The 21,775-nt window shown below is 42.0% G+C and overlaps 1 protein-coding gene across 4 annotated transcripts in view; it reads right to left on the reverse strand.

Annotated features, from left to right (window-relative positions):
- Positions 1–21,775, reverse strand: part of ARVCF (ARVCF delta catenin family member) — a 974,893-nt gene that overhangs the window by 744,542 nt on the left and 208,576 nt on the right. For all 4 annotated transcript variants that reach the window (XM_088476674.1, XM_088476676.1, XM_088476675.1 and 1 more), the window contains exon 3: positions 1,680–1,773. The gene's annotated coding sequence lies outside the window, so the exon portion shown is untranslated. The remainder of the gene's footprint in view (positions 1–1,679; positions 1,774–21,775) is intronic.

The raw sequence follows: 21,775 nt of genomic DNA on the forward strand, positions 1-21,775 counted from the left end.
CTCCTGACTTTAATGCAGGGTGTGATGGGGGCAACTGATTAACTCCGGGCACTCATTCCCGGCACTATTCAACATCGCATTTAATTGAACTGCCCCCCTTACAGACATGAGCTGTTGGTAGGACTTCAAATTAGAATTTATAAACACTAAACTGCACCTGGTTACCAATGCTGCATTCTACGTGGTTCTCATGAGGAATACTTGTTGGCTCAGGTATCAGAACTGGTAAATGATAGACCTCTTTAAATTAATAAAAATATTTTTTTCATGCTTTCTTAGTATAGAAATGTAAATGGCTGTTTTAAATGCATTTGACAAAGAAACAGCACAAGCCCTATATTATTGTAAGGCTAGAAAATGATAGGGGAGATCCTACAGATAAGAAAATCCTTGGTGATGTCGCCTTTGTAATGTCACCTAATTGGGGAGTATATATACGAGTATACACACACACACAACAAAAACCTACAGACTACTCTAAACCACACTTTTATTAAAACCAGATGACACGCTCTTCTGGAAATAGTAATAAAAGATACCGAAGAAATCAATTTTCCAGTTTGTAAATAATGTGCTGTGTAGATTGTCAAAGGTTTTCTTTTAATGTAGTCATGACTCGAGCAATCTTACTTAACACACAGCCACAGGTAGCAATTACCTTGCAATGTGACTTATAGAAAAATTAATTTGGAGTCCTTCAATGTCTGATTAGCATACTCAGAAATCTAGACTGTAGTAATTAGAAATCAATATAAGTTTAGTATGAAATATAGACCTTGATAATGAGACCAATGGATCTCTGCTTAACTGCCTACGTGGTCTTTAGCAAAACAGTTTTCTGACCCATGTCGATAAAAACCTGTGTATGTCTGTTACTAATCAAACCTTACTGTATAACTGTAGTACACATTGTATTCAGATATGACCTTTAATATACGTACACACACTGCACATAAAAGAAATAACATTAGATGACGCTTTAAATGCCATAAAGGCTTGATTTAAATGTGTACATAGTATATATTTTTAGTTTTAATTATTTTTCCTAATACAAGAACCTGCTGAAAACCCATATACAGCAGGAGGTTTGGATGACTACCTGGCATCTTGTACACCCAAGGAGTGGCAGAATTGATACATGAATCAACCAATCGGTTGCTAAGGGAAATGTGCGCATTCACATGCCTTGGCCTATTGGTAAGCACTGTAGGCAGGAGATGGACAAGAAATGATGTTTCACTGCCTGATAAATAAATAAATTGGAGCAGTTTCAATAAAGTTTAATCTCAAAAGCAAGGAAAATATATGTTACAACAACACCAGCAATATGTGGGATTGATGAACAGGTACAGTATACATCTGGTCGAAATAATTGATACTGTATCCTGGTCGACTTGCAGTGTCCTGGATATATGTAAATTCTTTTAAATAATATTACATGCACGTGTCTTCTATTTTTTTGTTACTATGCAGAGCTATATTTTGTAAAGTAGGTTTAGAATTGATTTTGTAATTTATGATTTTTAATTTATTTATTTATGATTATCAAAAGTATGTGGGAGTTCCTTGGACTTAGAAAAAGTACCCTGCTCTAGAGTAATAGAGGTGAACTCTGAAAAATGCAATAAATTCAGATATGGATGCAAGGCAGTTAAACCACACTGCAAAACTTCACCTACCTTTTCACAAGGTTCGGCAGGTCCCCTGATGTTATGCATATGCTTGTTGCCACTCAAATGCTTCCTGCTGACAGTGAGCACGTTGTCAGTCAGTCTGAAAGTAGATGGGGTACAACATTTTCAGTTTTCCAGTGAAATTATCGATGCTTATAATAAAGTTGTAATGGTTGTGACTGTAGGTTAAGTAGCAATGGATTTGAGATCTACACGCTAGTGCAGCTGGACTTCCAGCGCACAGCATTGCACTGAAAGTTGGTGTTCCGATCATGCTTCTGCGGAACTTGACTCCGCCCAATATATGCAACGGAACCAGAGCTAAAGTTACTGCTCTATCGAGGAGCCTAACTGAGGCACGGATTCTAACGTGACCTGGCACAGGTGAGACTTTGTTTATACCACGTATACCCCTTATCCCCAACAATTTTCCTTTTCAATTCAAGCGCCTGCAGTTTTCCTGTAAGCATCTGCTTCACTATGATGATCAACAAGTTGCAGGGACAAACGCTCAGGGCTGCAGGTGTAATTCTCAGGACCAGCCACTTCTCTCATGAGAAGCTTTACATGGCTTGCTCATAAGTTAGTAGCTCCTAGCATCTTTCTGTGTTAATCCCTGGAGGTAAAAATGCAAATATTGTTTACAAAGACATTTTGTTATCAGTGTCTACAATATAAAATATACATCACAATATTAGATGCCGCTACTGTCTTTGTATTAGTTCCACTGAGCAATAACAGGCATTCACGTGAGTGAAGCTGCGGGCAAACAATAGTTTTTGGTACTTGGGTTCTCTCTGCAATGAGTCCATAAAGTACACAAGTGTCCTACACTCATTACTATTATCAATCATGGTGATGTCTAAATCCCCTTCACAGAGAGGACACTGACGTCATCAGCCAGTGTCCAGCGTCATTCCCAGTGTCCAGCGTCATTCCCTACAATCGAAGTGGGCATAGAGAGGGAATATAACCTTGTGGCAAGCGTAGTGAGCCACCGAGCCCGCGAGGGTCTGACTTTCTTCTTTAGTTGGGGACAACTTTTGGTACTTGTGTACGTAAAGTACACAAGTACCATTTAAAACATTAATTGGGTTCTCTCTGCAATGTCCATAAAGTATCTAGTTTTTTAATGAAATATACATTTTGGGTCTTAAACTGACGATATGTCTGGTTAGATCCCGTTATGTTCGCACAGAAAACGACCCGTTTTGGGGCGATTACACTTAAGATCCGTGATAAGGTAATGGACCTATGTGTTTTCGAGATTGCGTCAGTCAAAGTATGACAGGGGGAGGACCCGATGGTGTGAGTTATGTACTGTGAACAGGAAAGCCTGACATAGCCTGCTGATGATGGACCCTTTTGCAGGAAGACCATCTGCCAATTGAGCCCCTGCTTTATTGATACCGAACCCAGGCTACAGCACTGATTAAATACTTTAAAGGGGATGGGGGCAATATTTATATATTTATTTATATATATTTTTTATTATTTTTTTTTAAAACAAAAGAATTTTATTGGGAGAAACCAACAGAAATACAAAATACCGGACTGTGGGCCTGATTCAAAGCCGGAAGCTCTGACCAGAGCGCTCACTCTGAATCAGGGCCCTCCTACCTAAACTTGGAGCGGCCTCCTGGCCGCTCGCATAGCTGTGGGTGACCACCCACAGCATATGCGAGCGGCCAAAAAGATGGATGCGATGGTCAAGACCATCGCGACTATCAGGCTTGCGACGAGACCCTGCGGTAGGGTCTCAGTGACCGCAAGCCCAGGAGTGCTTTTGGCTCTATTAGAGCCAAAAGCACTCCCACTGACATCACTAGTGATATCAGTGGGACCGGACCCAGACGATAGGCGTTCCCATGGGAACGCCTCCGTCTGGCAGCCACGCCCCGGCACGCCTACCAAAGGGGGCGTGCTGTCAATCAACATCGCCAGCACGCCCCCTTTGGTGCGAGACCCAGAGCAATGGCTTCCCCGTCGCTAGCCGGGTCTCGCACATGCGCACGATGGAGCAGCCCGTCATGCGCATGCGCACTAGGGCACCATCGAACCGCTTGCGAGCGCTCAGCACTCGCAAGCGGGTCTGAATCAGGCCCTGTATTCAAATCAAATTAGACATCTCAATAAAATCGTATGTATCATCAAATATAAGTAGTCGAAAATAATACAGATACTTTTGTGAAAAAACATTATAATAATAACAGAGTACATTAATCAAAACTAATTATAATAAAACAAACAGAAATAGTAGTCTAAAGATCACCCCAAAAATTTTATAATTAAACTGAAAAAATAAAACACTGAAAAACAAGCAAAATAAATAAATAACAAAAATTAAATAAAATAAATAAAAAATGAGAGGGGGCAGGGAAATGAAAAAAGGGAAGGGGCGGGGGGGGGGGGGGCAGGGTGAATCAACAGAGTCCAGGTGTTGAAAGAGCCTGAGATTGGAACCAAGGAGACCAGATCGAGTGATATTTGACAGTCGTATTATTTTGTAAACTAGTAATATATTCCATGGAGGCAATATAATTCATTTTCACCACCAAAGCAACTCTCTAAGGGGTGGTGGTATTTCCAATGTTTAGCTGTAAGGTTTTTAGCAGCATTACAAATATGGACGATCAATTTATATTGGGTTTTAGAAAACCCACTGAGTGGGGCAATGAGCGGGGCATTCAATAAAGCTGTTGCTGGCTCCAGGGTAAAGCCAGAACCAAGGGCCTGATAAATCACTTGACAAACATCGTTCCAAAAAAAAGTGAATAATGGGACAAGTCCACCATATATGGAAGAATGTGCCATCTTCACCACAGAGTCTCCAACACATATTGGATGTGGCAGGGAAGATAGCATGAAGTTTAGTGGGAACTACATACCAACGGGTGTAAGCTTTGTAGCACGTTTTACGGATTGCTATGCTGATGGAGGCTTTAGCTACACTCAATCTGATTTCGCCCCATTGATCCTCATCCAAAGGCATAGCCAGATCATATTCCCATAATAATTCATGTGATTCCCTTGAAGTATGATCAGGGGCTAGAACAGAGGGCCTGATTCAGAGCCAAACGCTCTGACCAGAGCGCTCGCTCTGAATCAGGGTCCTCCACCATGAAAATGGAGCGGCCTCCTGGACGCTCGCATAGCTGTGGGTGACCACCCACAGCTTATGCGAGCGTCCATGATGATGGTCGCGATGGTCAACATCGACAGCACGCCCCCTTTGGTGCGAGACCCGGAGCGACGGAGAGCCCGTCGCTATCCGGGTCTCACGCATGCACACGACGGAGCTCCCTCCGTCGTGCGCATGCGCAGTGGGGCAACATCCAACTGACAATATCCCGTTGCAAAGTTTTAATCATAGAGACAAAATTTGTTTGATAAAGCAAGAAATATGTTTTTGTGATATTAATCCCAAGGTATTTGATAGCAGAAGGTCTCCAGAGGAAAGGAAACTGGGAAGTCAGTGTGGACTGTAAATGGGATGAAACATGAAGGGGCGAGGGCTTCCGATTTGGAGTTCTTCATTTTATATCCTGATAGGGAGCCATATAGGGTAAGTTCCTGTTGTAGGTTAGGAAGAGATATCAATGGGTTAGAAAGTGTCAGAAGGACATCGTCCGCAAACAGGAATAATTTATATGGACAGTGACCTATTGTAATCCCTTGAATATCTTTATTTTTTCAAATATGAGCTGCAAGGGGTTCAATACAGAGAGCAAATATAAGGGGAGATAAGGGGTATCCTTGGCGCATGCCGTTCATCAATGTAAAACAGGGGGAGCAGATACCATTGCTCAAAACCATAGAGGAAGGTTGTGAATAAAGGGCTTTGAGCGCTGAAATGAAGTGGTCTTGAAGTCCAAATGAAGATAAAGTAGAAAACAAAAAAGGCCAGGAAATGCGGTCAAACACTTTTTCAGTGTCAAGCACCAGGACAACAGAAGGTATCTTAGAAATATTAATATGGTGGAGCAAATTGATAGTGCGTCTCGTTTTGTCCAAGGCTTGGTGACCCGGGATAAAACCCACTTGATCAGGGTCGATCAAGGTGGCCAAAACAGTATTTAGCCTGGTAGCTAATACTTTAGCAAATAATTTAAGGTTGGTATTTAGTAATGATATGGGCCTATAATTGGACCAGAGAGAGGGGTCCTTACACTTTTGGCAATTACTATGATGCGGGAAGCTGTGGAATCTGAATGAAATGGGGCTCCATGCATAATCTTATTGAATAGGTTAACCATGTGGGTCAACAGCTGAGGGTTTAATGTTTTGTAGTACACCATCGGATACCCATCAGGGCCCAGGGCCTTAGATGGCTTCTGAGATGTAAGTGCCAATTCAAGTTCAGGACAATATATATTTTTAACAAGTAAAGACACATGCTGATGGTCATTATCACTGCAAAACAAGTGTCTCCTAAGAGACGTGTCTGAAGATGCTAAGCTGTATCTCCAGGGTTATACTACATTTGTGTGTACGGGCCTCCACTGTACATTAAATTGCATTTACACACTCTCGATCTGCCTCTCTAAGTGCTGGGCCTGTACGTGCTGGTTACATTTATCATAAACTTAGGTTTATATACAGTAAAACAAAGATTAACAGAGAAGATACACAGTTGAACTTGTATCCAACTCTCAATCAGACCCTATGTTAAGAGAAGAATTATAAGCCAAAAACAAGCCTGCAGGCTAAGTCGTCCTATAGCCAATCACAGTATTTGTGCTCTAATCTAGCCTATAACAAGCATAATCATCCTAAAATATAGATATATATATATATGTACTTAATCTGTACATTTTCTGATACAGTCAGAATTCAGTCTTCATTGTCCACATTCTCCTAAGGTAGTTATTTCCTCCGTGTGGTCTTTCCAGATAAATATTTTTTGTTCAGGCCATTTTGTGGTGACCTCATGAAAGTCTGATATTAGACAATGCAAGCAAGGCCTGTAAACCCTTAGTTATTATACTGGAGGTCATTGCGACTTTACAGCATATTGTTAACTTTTCTGGGGGTGACCATTCTTTGAAGGGGCAATAATGATGCTGAATTTTCTACATTACTGACTGTGGAATGTTGGGTGCCAAAATTCATGGCCCAAAGCTCCATAACCACTTTTGTATAATATCATGTTATTAAAGAGGAAACTAGCTACTCTGAAAAAAACATGCCTTGCTTGTAATTAATCATGCCAAGTGTCTTGTTGGATGTGCTATACACTATCAAACTATGCCAAGCTATATGACTTTAAGTCTTTCCATGTCACATCAGCCAGACATATTATATGTCTGTGTCCAGACCTGCAGGAGGCAGGGAGAACCGAAAAACTCCAAAGACTGTATACATTGAAGCAGCTAAGCTGCAGGCTGAGGAAGCCAGAGCCTATACCCGGAGGAGTCAGGGAAAGCCACCAAGACTGACTGTGTTTGTGTAGCTGTCGCAGCCAAGCCAGGCTGGAGCCAGCGCTAGACCTGCAGAGAAGCAGCCGGAGACTTTATTTGCAGACTAGCTTAACAAAGGTAGCCAGGGGTCAATAAGTTACACGCCCTAAATATGGGCTAGGCTGTTTATTGTTTTCCATTTTGATTCTTGCTGACAAGTAAAGCTCCATTTATTTGATTTTACCATGGAAGATGTGTGTGTGGATCCTCATTCAAGCACCTAAACACTGCACCACTCCACCCATCTACCGAGCTAATTACTCCACAACATCACAATATATATATACAGTAAGTATTACACATATGTTATATATATATATATATATATATATATATATATGTGTGTGTGTAAGTTTACACTTAAAATCTTTGAAAAAAATATTATATATATAATCCTATGATATACCTCAATTTTTGGGCTGTCCTTTATTTTCAGCTCACTGACCTGACCAATCTATATAATAGCATTGTTTCTAAAAGAATGAGCAGCTTCTGCAGCTACACCAGTACACATCTGTCAAGCTCTTCGAAGTCCTTGGTAAATTATGAGTGAAGAATCTCCAAGTGTAATATTTCCATTGCAATCCCATTCCATTCATAATACAGAATGAAATTCTCTAGATTCTTCCAGCCTGAAAAGTGAATACCTAGGACCTATATTATACTAAGAAATAAATTGCCTGAACTGTACATACTCAGAATGCCCTCTCTACTCTAATGACTTCTCTATTCAAGACAAGTCAATTCCTTTATCAGTTTTCAGAAACCATAGCTGTTATGAAAGCCTTGACCACAAAGGTTAGCAGTTGGAGGAGCAAAAATCTGCTCTGTTTTCCTACACATGTGCAGTAAGCCAACATGAATTTCTGTATGAAGTGTACAGTTTAAGGATGGATGGAGGATGTGCAAGCACACCTTATTTACACATCTGAGTGCGCCCCGCTCCCTGGATATATCTGACCCCATCTTCAGGCACACCTCTTAGAAGACATAAAACACACAGCTACCTAGCCATGGAATAAAGTTATGTGGGATAAGGAATTATGTGACCATAAAAAAATAAATAGGCCAAGTTCACTTATAAAGAAGGCAGAAATCCAAGGTAACATCTGATATCTGGAATAATTTACAGAAGGGGGTGAATTATCTCTTAAAATAAACAAGGTTTCCTAATGAGCACTGACGTGATGATATCAGAATTCACTGTTTATAGAGATTTAATTTAAAGCAGTTTACACATATTAAAAACACTTACAATATGAAGAAATAAACAATAAATATGTCAAAATGTTAGTGCTCTGCTTAAATCTTCAGCAGAGATTTTTCTTTCAGAGAGTTAGTTCAGAATAGATGGTGTTAATGCCATTCCACATTTTACCAGCACATAATAATACCATCAATGTTAACTGTGGAAAGGATCCTGCTGAAGGTTTATCTGTGTGCTTTATTGGTCATTTTCCAACAAAGGGAAGAATTGTTAGAAAACGCTACTGTTATTGTAGTATGGGATATAATGGAGGTGGGGGAAGAGCTGTTTATGTGCACAGAACCTGAAAGCTCCTAATTATCCCTGTTGCAGCTTCTGCCGCTGGCAAGTATTTTTGTTTTAAAACAGAAGCAGAAACACACATCGTGACCATTTAGCAAACACAAAGATACAAAATACAGAGTCACAGCTGTTATATTTCTATAATTGTATGTGGGAGGTCAATATGAGGTGTTAAAGAACATTAATTAAATGAAATATAGTAGTTTTATATCTGTATTTCTACCTGTTATATATCCTTGTAAATAAATGTAGTGCTACAATGTATTTAGTGTATTTACAAGACACATAAGTACAGTATCAGTACACATAAATCAAGGCTATTTTTTTTGCTTGCAGAATATTCCTAACAGGTCGACACTAGAATGTATAATTTTATAAAGAAATTGCCGCTTCAGCACTATGGAGAGCAAGGTGACAGTTGTAATTTACATTTGTAACTGGGAAAAGCAGGGCTGAATAACGCCAGGCCTCGAGTCAGGGCCATTCTAATAAAGGTGTAAAAGGGGTGATTAAATGTCCTGTGCTCACCAATACAATCTTTAGTAATGGAGTCTGGATTTCTGGATTAGAGAATGTCTTCGTCGCCTTAGAAAGAAAATAATCCATTGTTTCACAGGGAAGAGTCTAATCTATTAAACAAAATGCATGTTAAAAAAAATGTAAGTAAAAAAAAACACCTATGCTCAACCTCAATCATTTAAATACAGTACTGACACTTGTACTGTCCGAATATCACCAATTTCTATACATATGAGGTTTTAATCCCAAATTATCTCTTGCTCTTCAAATTCTAAAAAAAGCATATAAGTCGCACACAGGCTTATTTGCATCAGTGACATTTTTTTTTTTTAAATAATAATAATAATAATAGCTTTTCCTCCAGTTCAATGGTACTCTAGACATGTATGTCTTCCTTAATAGCCTACGGAAGGCCTCTGTTCCTTTTCCAGCTCCCCCTGGTTTATTGTTTGTTTCTTGCTACGTTTTCTTTGTTGTTGTTGTGTTTGCTTCCCTGGTATATTTTTATGTACCTCTTCCCAATATTCTATTATGTTGTGCTCCTTTGTTAAATTTTCTAACTTCGGATCCCCATGGCGATGTGGCCTCTCCCCCCTCCGTTTCAGTGCTATTTACAGTTAATTTATTTCTATTTATCATTTATTTACAGTTACTTATATACAGTGCATCCGGAAAGTATTCACAGCGCTTCACTTTTTCCACAATTTGTTATGTTACAGCCTTATTCCAAAATGGAATAAATTCATTTTTGTCCTCAAACTTCTACACACAATACCCCATAATGACAACGTGTAAAAAGTTTTTAACACTTTGACAATGCCCCTCCACACCCGCAGCAAAAGTGCGTGTGCGAGCAGCGACAGTGTTTGCGGTCTCCCACATGTAATACTGCCGGCATACAGAGCCCCGCTGCCGCAGTGAAGATCCCGTGGGCGGGGGACGCATGTGAGCCTCACTATGCTGCAGCCACTAACTTGCGGTTACCAGCGGGGGCTGAATAGTGATCAGCGCTGTAGCATAGGCAAACGCAGGGGGGGTTTCCGTCTGCCTGGAAACCCCCCTCTCCAGCCCACACCATGACCACAATAGAAATAGTAATATAATAGAATTTTACAAGTGCTGCATGTTCTTCTCAGTATCACAAGTGAAATAATTAGCACCACCTGATCAGCCAGTAATAAATAACATGTGCACCAACTAGGAGATCTGGAAAACATTCACTGTTAAAGATGTGCTCCTATAGAGCCCAATATGTACATATATGTCCAGGGCAGTGCTAGGTTCCTCTGCTGCTCCCCCAGACTCCCGGACTTGCTCTAATACTCTGGAATGGTGCCCACTTCTAAAATAAAACCATTCAGCTCAGACAGGATGGTTTTACTGCCGCATTTAATGGCTTACTGTGATCGCTGGTCCTCTATATGCTGGAATTATGACACACAACATACTTTGTATGACGCATATTGTGCTAATTCTGCCCTCTTCATGGACTGGCCACACTCGCTCTAAAATCAGGCATTTGGAAACCCCCCTCTAGAAATCCTGCATTTGCCACTGCTGTAGCGCTAAGTACCTGGGCAGTGGGGGAGGTCGCGAGGAATGGGTAGCGTGGGGGGGGAGCGGCGGAGAATGCACAGCCACATACTCACTGCATTCCCCGGAGAGCCCTCTCAGCTTCAGCACTCTTTTCCTTGTTAGAGATGTGCTGTGGTGATAAGGAGCTGTCAGTGCTTTTAGCATAAGAACTGTGCACTTCTTCCTGCTTCTAACAAGTCAGGGCACCGGGTACCCGGACCCCACCTTTAGAGAGGTGGCAAAGGGTACCTAATCAAGTGTAAAAGATGTAAAGAAAAAAATGAATCTAAATAAAAATAAAAATGAAATGTATTGCTGGAGCACAGCAGATTTTGACCAGCTCCAAAGGGCACATTTTATAAACTGAGGGCTGGTGGGGAATAGAGGAGGAGGAGCTTCACACTTCTAAATTATTTAAAGTGCCAGCTATCCACACCTCTATATCCCAGCATAAGCACCTCCAGTGTTCCCTGTGGAAACAGACAAAAGGATTTACCGGTAAGTACCAAAATCCCATTTTTTTAGATTTTTGCAAATTGAATAAAAAAAAAAATCACATGTACATAAGTATTCACAGCCTTTGCCATGAAGCTCAAAATTGAGCTCAGGTGCATCCTGTTTCCACTGATCATACTTGAGATGTTCCTACAGCTTGATTGGAGTCTACCTGTGGTAAATTCAGTTGTTTGGACATGATTTTGTAAAGGTATTCACCTGTCTATATAAGGTCCCACACATGACAGTGCATGTCAGAGCATAAACCAAGCATGAAGTCCAAGGAATTGTCTGTAAACCTCCGAGACAGGATTGTCTCGAGGCACAAATCTGGGGAAGGGTACAGAAGAATATCTGCTGCTTTGAAGGTCCCAATGAGCACATTGGCCACCATCATCCGTAAATGGAAGAAGTTCGGAACCACCAGGTCTCTTCCTAGAGTTGGCCGGCTGTCTAAACTGAGCAATCGTGGGAGAAGGGCCCTAGTCAGGGCAGTGACCAAGAACCCGATGGTCTCTCTGTCAGAGCTACAGCATTCCTCTGTGGAGAGAGGAAAACCTTCCAGAAGGAAAACCATATCTGCAGCATTCCACCAATCAGGCCTGTATGATAGAGTGGCCAGATGGAAGCCACTCCTTAGTAAAAAGCACATGGCAGCCCATCTGGAGTTTGCCAAAATGCACCTGAAGGACTCTCAGACCATGAGAAACAAAATTCTCTGGTCTGATGAGACAAAGATTGAACTCTTTGGTGTCAATGCCAGGCGTTATGTTTGAAGGAAACCAGGCACCGCTCATCACCAGGCCAATAACATCCCTACAGTGAAGCATGGTAGTGGAAGCATCATGCTGTGGGGATGTTTTTCAGCAGCAGGAACTGGGAGAATAGTCAGGATAGAGGGAAAGATGAATGCAGCAATGTACAGAGACATCCTGGATGAAAACCTGCTCCAGAACGCTCTTGACCTCAGACTGGGGCGACGGTTCATCTTTCAGCAGGACAAAGACCCTAAGCACACAACCAAGATATCAAAGGAATGGCTTCAGGACAACTCTGTGAATGTCCTTGAGTGGCCCAGCCAGAGCCCAGACTTGAATCTGATTGAACATCTCTGGAGAGATCTGAAAATGGCTGTTCACCGATGCTTCCCATCCAACCTGATGGAGCTTGAGAGGTGCTGCAAAGAGGAATGGCGAAACTGCCCAAAGATACAGTAGGTGTGCCAAGCTTGTGGCATCATATTCTACAAGACTTGAGGCTGTAATTGCTGCCAAAGGTGCATCAGCAAAGTATTGAGCAAAGGCTGTGAATACTTATGTACATGTGATTTCTTACACGTTGTCATTATGGGGTATTGTGTGTAGAATTTTGAGGACAAAAATGAATTTATTCCATTGTGGAATAAGGCTGCAACATAACAAAATGTGGAAAAAGTGAAGCGCTGTGAGTACTTTCCAGATGCATGTTAACTGCACAATATATTTCAATGTGATTGACTCTACTGGCACAATTGAAAATACGTTCTTGGATTGTTGTGGGGATCAATTCCCCTATTAAGAATAAGATAATCCTCCTTTATTTGCGTTAGGTGTGGGCTGAGGTCGCACTGTTGTAGGAGACCCATCTCTCTGAAACAGAGGTTTTGAAACTAAATACTATGGGATATTTGGTTACTGCTTTTTCCGCTTATAACAGAAAAGTTAGATGTGTTGTTACTTTAGTTAAATCTCAATCTGACTATTCATTATGCCATTGTCAAGCCAGAAGAGGGCACTATACTATTACTGAAATCACCCAGTTGGGTGAAAAACTGGAATGTAATTTATATGCTACCACACACCTTTTGCTTCAGATGGGTGCAACCTCCCTATCTGCTCCTAGAAGGAGAGAGGGAGGTCGTGGCCACTTAGAGGAGATGGTGTGTGTTTTACTGGGGTGATTGGACCTACCCCCTTCCCTCCTGAATCCGTCACTGACCAAGGTATATTTTAAATCATTTTTCCAATGTTTGTTAGCTATGTTGTACCCTTTGGCTGACTCCCATTTGGTGAAAGAAGACTTTCATTTGACAGCTTCAACTTATATGGATAGGTCCTCCGTCGTCTCCCATCATTCCAAACAACCCAGGTTGGGGATACACTATTTCACTGCTTAGCTCCATCTTATTATTATTATAATTTATTGATATGGCGCCACAAGTGCGCCATACAAAATATATAAACAATTACGTGACCAAAGACTTACAGTACAATACAATAGAATTCAGGACAAAGACATGGATAATATACTGTACATTGCTACATTAGCGACCATAACACCCACATAAGCAGCAGAGCTTAAGCAACCAAGTGTTAGGTACCCCAGTGGGTAGTAAGAAGTAGATGAAAGTAAAGTAGGTAGAAGCACAAGAGGGTAGAGGGCCCTGCTCGTAAGAGCTTACATTCTAAAGTGGAAGGGCAGGCAGACAGATGAGACACAGATGGGGGAGACGGGAGGAAGGAGCATATAGCAGCAAGTTAGGATGAGAGCTGGAAAGCTTTCATGAAGTAGTGGGTCTTGAGAGCCAGTTTGATGATAGTAGAGAGGTGGAGAGTCTGATGTTGAGAGGGAGAGAGCTTCAAAGGTGCGGAGCAGCACGTGCAAAATCTTGGAAGCGAGTGTGAGACTAAGTAATCAGTTGGCATGAAAGGCGGCGTGCATTTTAAAGATTGTTGGCAGGATCATCAACCGCTGGATAGGAAAATTACCTGCACATAGGACCATATCTTGAATAGATTACCTACTCCCTTCAGACAAATTGTGTCTTAGACTTTGACTTATTGGCTCGGGTATAGCTCCATTTCGTATTTCTAAACAGGCATTTGTATGGTTTACCTTATCCACGTCTATTGATAAGTGTACCTATAGACAAATTTGATTCCCAATCAAACTCTCTTAAATTTCATAATACACTGGAGGCCAAGAGGTAGATTTACTAAACCGTCTAAAAATGAAACTGGTGGTATTACCCATAGCAACCAATCAGACTTTGTCTATCATTTTTCTATTGCATCCTAAAAAATGCTAGAATTTGATTAATTATTAATTTAATATATTAATTGCTATGGGCAACACCTCCACTTTTTATTTTTAGAAGCTTTAGTAAATCTACCTCCTAGTGAGAGGTGTATTTACATAATAACCAAGAACACGCCTTAGATCCTTCACTGTTATGGCAGGTGCCTAAATCTGATTTGAGAGGCGAGATGCTGTTCTATGTCCACAAACATATTAAGGAAATTTCTGCTGTTTATATACAGGACCCATCTGCTCTGATTTTAACATATGGACAGTTTAAGCACTTGCGTCTTCAGAATCTAAGACAGATTATTTGCAATTTTAGGGGGATATCTATCAAAGCTTGGAGAGAGTTAAGGTACCAACTTCTGTCATTTTACAGGCTAGTTTGAAAAATTAGTTAGTAGATGATTGGTTGGTACTTTTTCTCTCTCCACGTTATCACTTTCAAAGCTGTGATACATATCCCACTAAATCCCAATTTGATGCAGTTCTGGAGCAATTTAGTCCCCATCATTCTTTTCATAAGAACACGTTTGGGAATAAATTGTGCAGACTCTCCGTTAACCTGCTGCAGGAGACTAGACCGTCTAATAACATCTCAGCTCTGCATAGAACAGATGAGTCTGGAGATTCTGAGAAATTTCTATGAAAAACTGTACTCCCAAATTCTCGTGACCTCTCTCAGAACGAGGCATTTTGGATGGAGTGTCTGTTCCCCACTTGCATAGCTCCCAATCTGACATGCTCACTACACCCATTGAAACAGCAGAAGAATCTGCTGTAAATAAACGTCTGAAATCATTAAAAACTCCTGGTCCAGATGGATTATATATAGAATTCTATACATTTTAGCTAATAAGATATGTGACACATTACAGAATGTTTTTAACAATATTGTCAAAGACCGATTGATACCCAAGTATTTCAATTTGGGCAAAAATAGGGTTTTGCCAGAACCTGGTATGTACCCTGAAGATCCGAGATTCTACCACCCAATCTCATTATTGGCCGATGATTATAGCATTTTGACTTAAATCCTGGCAGAGAGGCTGAAATAAATAAAATGCTCTATTTCTCCTAATCTACCAGGTTTCATTATGGGATGACATTCTGTACTTAATATCTGTAAGGTCATTTCTCGGGTTCAGTCATTTCAGGAACACCCAGTCTAATGAAATTATATCTAGGGATGCTGAAAATGTGTTTCAGAGGGGACCACCTTTTTGAAACATTATATCGATTTGGCTTCCTGGGGGACTTTGTGGCTGTCAGCAGACTCTGTATGAAGTCTTCTTTACCCAGGTCGATTAATGGCTACTTGTCATCCCCACTGTAAGTACAGAGGTGCCCTCTATCCCCATTATTGTTTGCCATAGCCCTTGAGGACAATTAGCAATTGCTTTATGTACGTTAGAAGGTTTTCGGGTTATACGTATTGGTTCGGTTGAACTCAAACTATTGCTTTTTGCTGACGATATGTTATTGCTTGTGTCTCAACCAAAACAATCGATCCCTAGTATTATTAATGTTCTCACTAATTTTGAAATGTTTACTGGACATAGAGTTAATTTACATATATCAGAAATAATGAATATTACAGGTAGGAGTGCTTCTTCTTTGCCTTTTGATACTATTACTCAATTAGCTTAGCTCGTCATAAATTTAAACATCTATGCATTTACATACCTGTAGACCTCATAAATTATATAAAGCAAATATTACATCTGTCATTAATAGGATATCTAAATTGCTGGAGACCTGATGGTTTCTTTGACTTTCTCTTTTCCTAAGCATAGCAGTCTTGAATTCTATTATCTTCCTTAAATTGTCTTATCCCATACAATGCTCCCTATTCGTCTCACTAGAACTGACATGTAAAAGTGAAATTTTCATGTGTCAGGGTAAGAAGCTGTGCATTGCACAGGCTAAAATGTTCTTACCTAGGAGGGAGGAAAGTTTGGGAGTGCCAAATATTAAAAATGTTACTAACGCTGTGTTTTTAGTTACATTATAGATTGGCTATTCGAAAAAGATTCTAAAGCCAGGTACACACACTATGCGATCCATCGAATGATCTATTGTTCCGACGCAGATCCGACTAGACAGATCACATAGTGTGTACAAGCTATTCGCCCGTTCCCACGGTCGCATGCAATATCGACCGGTCGGCCGTACAGAACCAGACGATATCGCATGCAGCGCCGTTGCAGGTAATAAAGGACGGATGAGGGATTGTTCTGTCCTTCATTACATTGCTCAATGTGTACCCGCGGAACGATACGTCGGGCCGACATATCGTCCAGGTACACATTGGCAAGTGTGTGCCCAGCATTAAGGTGCGTACACACTGGGCGATTAAAGTGGATGACTGAACGATAACAATATCGTTATCGTTCAGTCGTCCACTTTATCGTACATTTTTAACATCAAAACGATGAACGATAACTACGACGCACGTTCCCGCGGGTCGTTCGTCATTATCGTTCATCAAGTAAACATGCAGGCCAACCTGACGATGTTGTCAGGTTGCTGCGTGTTGGGGAATGGGGGAGAGAGCATGGCGCTGAACGATACCATTAATGATATCGTTCAGCGGGTGTGCTCAATGTCATTAACGACATTGAGCACAGCCTGCCAGGGAAACACACTAGACGATATCGCTCAGGGAGCATATCGTCTAGTGTGTACGCTCCTATACACTCACAAACACTTTGTGGAGGCATTGTTTTATCCTTTTTCCCTGGCAGCTCTTCTCCAAACCCTCAGATGGCTCACCCTCTCCCACTACATATTATCAAGCATTTTGTTTCAGGATACATACTTTGCAGGTTAAACATTAATCCTCAGTTTCATAGCTGTCACACTATTTTACGTGATATAGCATTATGGGGCAATCCCTTGTTCATGCCCAGACTAGATAATACTACTTTTTCACAGTGGAAGACTAAAGGCATTAAAGCCATCAACTACATATTTGAACGGGCAAGTGTTATTCTCACTTTCCAGACTTTACGTTCCAAGTTTCATCTTCCGAACACTACCGGCCTACAAGTGGCACATTTGGTGTGCTCTTTACTGAAGGCTACCTTCACCCCTGAGGTCCCGGACAGTCTTCATACATTATTCACATTCTTTAAGGTTAGTTTATACCAATTAAGTACCTTTATTTGGATTTAGTGCGTCTCAACAGAGATAAACTTTGGTCTCAATGTACAGTACTTGTCAATGGAGACTTGATATTTCTTGTATTGATTCTCCTACAGTGTTATTGTCCCATCAGGATAAAACCATGAAAACATTACGTCATATTATAATAAGATCATGTAAAACCGCTTAATCAGGTTTTTGCCTCCACAAGCCAAAGGAAGTATATGGTGCGGGAGATACAGGCCATTGTTTAAAGTGCAAATGATCTAATACCACTCGATTTTTACGCAGCAATTTTTTTCTATTGTGCATGTGTCAAAGTCACAATGTGCACGTGCAGCTATTGTCTTGTGATTACGCACACACAGAGAACCCATTTACAAAGTGAGTGACAGGTAGTCAGCGGTTGGGGGACGTAACGGGGGTGGTTAGAAAAACAGGTCAGATCTGCCCCAAGCGCTGCATGGCTGGTCGATGTACGTTGTTGTAATTGGACTGTATCTACCATTTTTAAGTGCCGTGAACATTATTTTGTTGCAGTTATTGTATGTCGATAGAAGGGCAACGCTGCCTGATATTAAAAAAGTAGTTACTCAATTTTATTCTAAATGGGGACGTTATATTGAATCTTCAGACACTCAGGGGTAAATTTACTAAAGTGACAGTTTTTAGAAGTGGAGATGTTGCCCATAGTAACCAATCAGAATCTAGCTATTATTTTCTTGAAGGTGCTAGTTAAAAGTTAAGTAGAATCTGATTGGTTGCTATGGGCAACATCTCCACTTCTAAAAACTCTTGCTTTAGTAAATATACCCCTCCTACTTAATCTCATATCTTAAAGTTGTTTGAGACCACTGATTGGTACTTGCAGCATTATCTCTAAATACAGTAAAATGTGATCTGTATTTTGTTTCACAATAAATTCTTCAGTGAAGGGGTGGAGTGATGCTTGGTTTTTCATGGCTTTTTGAGTGTTGGTATTGTCCTTTTGCTAGGATGAATTCCCTTCAATGCACGGGGGTTGTTGATTACTCACTAATTACTTTTTATTGGTCCTTCTTTTCCCAGTTTGGTTTTCTTTTGTTTTATGCATAATTATATTTTTAATGTCTTTTTTAAAAAAAAAAAAGATCATTATCTTTTATATTATTGTTTGTTTTACAATGTGTCAGTCATACATGCTGTATGTTACTTATGCAGTCGGTCGTGGTAGGAAATCACTCTGTGACTCTGTTATGTTCTTTGGTTCTATACTACCATCTATGATAAGGTTTGTGATGGACTGATTATGGTGCTTATATCACCTACATATATAATATAATTTGTATTATATAGGTCATATATAAAACCCCAGTACTATTTAATAGTTGGATAAAAAAATCTAGTCAGAGAGCCTGTTAGAGAATTATCAAGGCCTATAATTGGTAAACCAAAAACAAAAGACCAATGATCTTTAGAGATGAGTGTTATATTAGTTGTCGGAGATCTTGACAATTTTCAGGTATGTCCACCAGAGGGGTGGGTTATGAAATACCGGCACTTGGGATGCCGCCTGTCAATAGACCGACAGTGGCATCCCGATGCTGACAATCCCGACAGGGGAACAGTAAGTACTGTAACCCTGCCCTGTTCACCCCCTAACCCTCTTTTCCTGTATCCTAACACTACCCCTCCTTAGCCTGCACCCTAACCCTCTTGGTTAGTGCCTAAACCTAACCCTCTCCCCTTAGTGCCTAACCGTAACCTCCCCACGGTGGTGCCTATACTTATGATCTGGATGCCTGGCTGTTGGGATTCCGGCTTCGGCATCTGCACTCGTGTCGGGAATACGGCACCGGAATTTCGGTAGCCGGCATCCCGGCTGTAGGTTTATTAACTACATCCCCAGCAGAGGTGGAAATTATGGCTCAGCACTCCAGATCTTCTCCAACACTGAGGACTAGTCCTAACGAATATCTTCTGTAGTGTGGATGGTAGTAATTACGGGATGTGGTCAATATCCCGCATGCGGGGATTCCGGCAGTCAGAATGCCGTGTCGGAATCTGAGCACCTGTCAGAATCCCAGCGCTGGCATCCTGACCATCCGGAATTCAGAATGTATGTAGCAGGGTTAGGGGGAGGGTTAGCACTAAGGAGGGAGTGTGGGGAGGGGGAGGTTAGGTTTAGGCATTAGGGGGGAGGTTAGGTTTAGGCACCGGGAAGGGAGAGTTAAGAGAGGGGGAGGGTTAGGATACCTACCTACAGGTGTCGGTATTCTCACCCTGACGGAATGCCGGCGTCCGCATTCTGACCGCCGGGATCCCGAGCGCCGGCACGCTCATTGATCTCTATTCAAATACCTCCAACCATCCAGTGTAAATAACGAGGAGAAAACTGGCTTGGTGCAAGCTCTAAGTTGGTTGAGAGAGGGCGAACATGAAATATTAAAACTGATTTTAATGTTTTTTTTTTTGTTTTAAGCAACTCCCTACTTTGGGGCACAAACACAGAATTCTCCTTAAGTTTCTGTAAAGAGGATTGGGGACCTAATAATGTTTTAAAGCAGCCCTAACTTGAATAATACAGATGTATTAACCATAACTGTATTTACAGGAAAATACGAAACTCAGCTCACTTATTAGCCTTCAACACCTTGACTTCTGTCAACTAGGCATAGTGCATTGCAAAATAATAAAGCATATGTGAGATGGGCTGCTTCAAGAACACCAACTGGGCAATCATATATGGAGACTGCAGTACCCAATAGATAAAGATTACACATTCTCACAAGATGCCTGGTGAATAAACAAGCTTTCATTACAAAATCCTACGAACTTCAACTTCTTGTGAAGAGAGGGTGATGATGGGGGAGTAGTCAGAGAAACACAAGCGTGCCTGTCTGTTTGAACGCCGTCTCCAGGGCGTGCATAAATTAGCTACTGCTATTGCAAATGCAACTTGAGAGCCCACTGCGTGCGAGGAGGCTTGCAGTGTCTGCGTCTGGTCAGACCTGCTGTCAGGGCCGGCCCTAGCCCAAATTTTTTGGTAAGCGAGTATTTTTTTGGTGCCCCCCCTATGCAGTGCCCCTTTTACAGTGCCCCCGGTAGTGGTCCCCCAGTGCAGTGCCCCTTGTGCCCCCAGTAGTAAGCCCCTTATATAGCGCCCCAGTAGTACTCCCCCCATGCAGTGCCCCCAGTAGTGGTACCTCCCTATGTAGTGCCCATTATATAGTGCCCCTAGTAATAGTCCCCCCTCTTGTGGTGCCCCCAGTAGTATTCCCCCCTTGTAGTGCCCCCAGTAGTATTTCCCCCCCCCTTGTAGTGCCCCCAGTAGTATTTCCCCCCCTTGTAGTGCCCCCAGTAGTATTTCCCCCCTTTGTAGTGCCCCCAGTAGTATTCCCCCCCTTGTAGGGCCCCGGTTGTATTCCTTCCCTTGTAGCGCCCCCAGTAGTATTTCCCCCCCTTGTAGTGCCCCCAGTAGTATTCCCCCCCTTGTAGTGCCCCCAGTAGTATTTCCCCCCCTTGTAGTGCTCCCAGTAGTATTTCCCCCCTTGTAGTGCTCCCAGTAGTATTTCCCCCCCCCTTGTAGTGCCCCCAGTAGTATTTCCCTCCCTTGTAGTGCCCCCAGTAGTAGTCCCCCTCTTGTAGTGCTCCCAGTAGTCCCCCCCTTGTAGTGCCCCCAGTAGTATTCCCCCCCTGTAGTTCCCCCAGTAGTCCCCCCCTTGTAGTGCCCCAGTAGTATTCCCCCCCTTGTAGTGCCCCCAGTAGTATTCCCCCCCTGTAGTGCTCCCAGTAGTCCCCCCAGTAGAGACATTAAAAAATAAATAAAAAAAAAAACACTTACCTGACACCCGCTCCTGGTCCCGCCGCCGAGATCAGCTCCTCCGTCCGCCGCTTTGCATTATGGGAGTGACGCGTCACTCCCATTACCCACTGCGGGAGCCGGAAGATGTCCGGCTCCGGCAGTGGGAGCAGCAGCCGATGAGAGTCTGTCAGACTCTCATCAGCTGCTAAAGCAAACACACAGCTGCCGGCTCCGGCGGCTGTGTGTTTGTGCTGTGTAGCGCTGACCGAACTCCGTCTGGTCAGCGCTACACATGCGGTGCAGCTGTGTCACAGAGACACAGTCTGCACCGCGGCCCGCATGGTATGCACCTGAGGCGCCCTTCACTATGTGGCGCCTTACGCAGCTGCGTACCATGCGTAACGGGAGAACCGGCCCTGCCTGCTATAAATGCTTTGTGAGTGGCCAATGTGCGTCGAAGGTACAGATGTTTACACGGAAAAGTGAGATTGACAAGCATTTGCATATTTTAGCA

The sequence above is a fragment of the Taudactylus pleione genome, unplaced genomic scaffold, assembly GCF_031769625.1.
Source record: "Taudactylus pleione unplaced genomic scaffold, aTauple2 ptg000191l, whole genome shotgun sequence".
Taxonomy (NCBI): domain Eukaryota; kingdom Metazoa; phylum Chordata; class Amphibia; order Anura; family Myobatrachidae; genus Taudactylus; species Taudactylus pleione.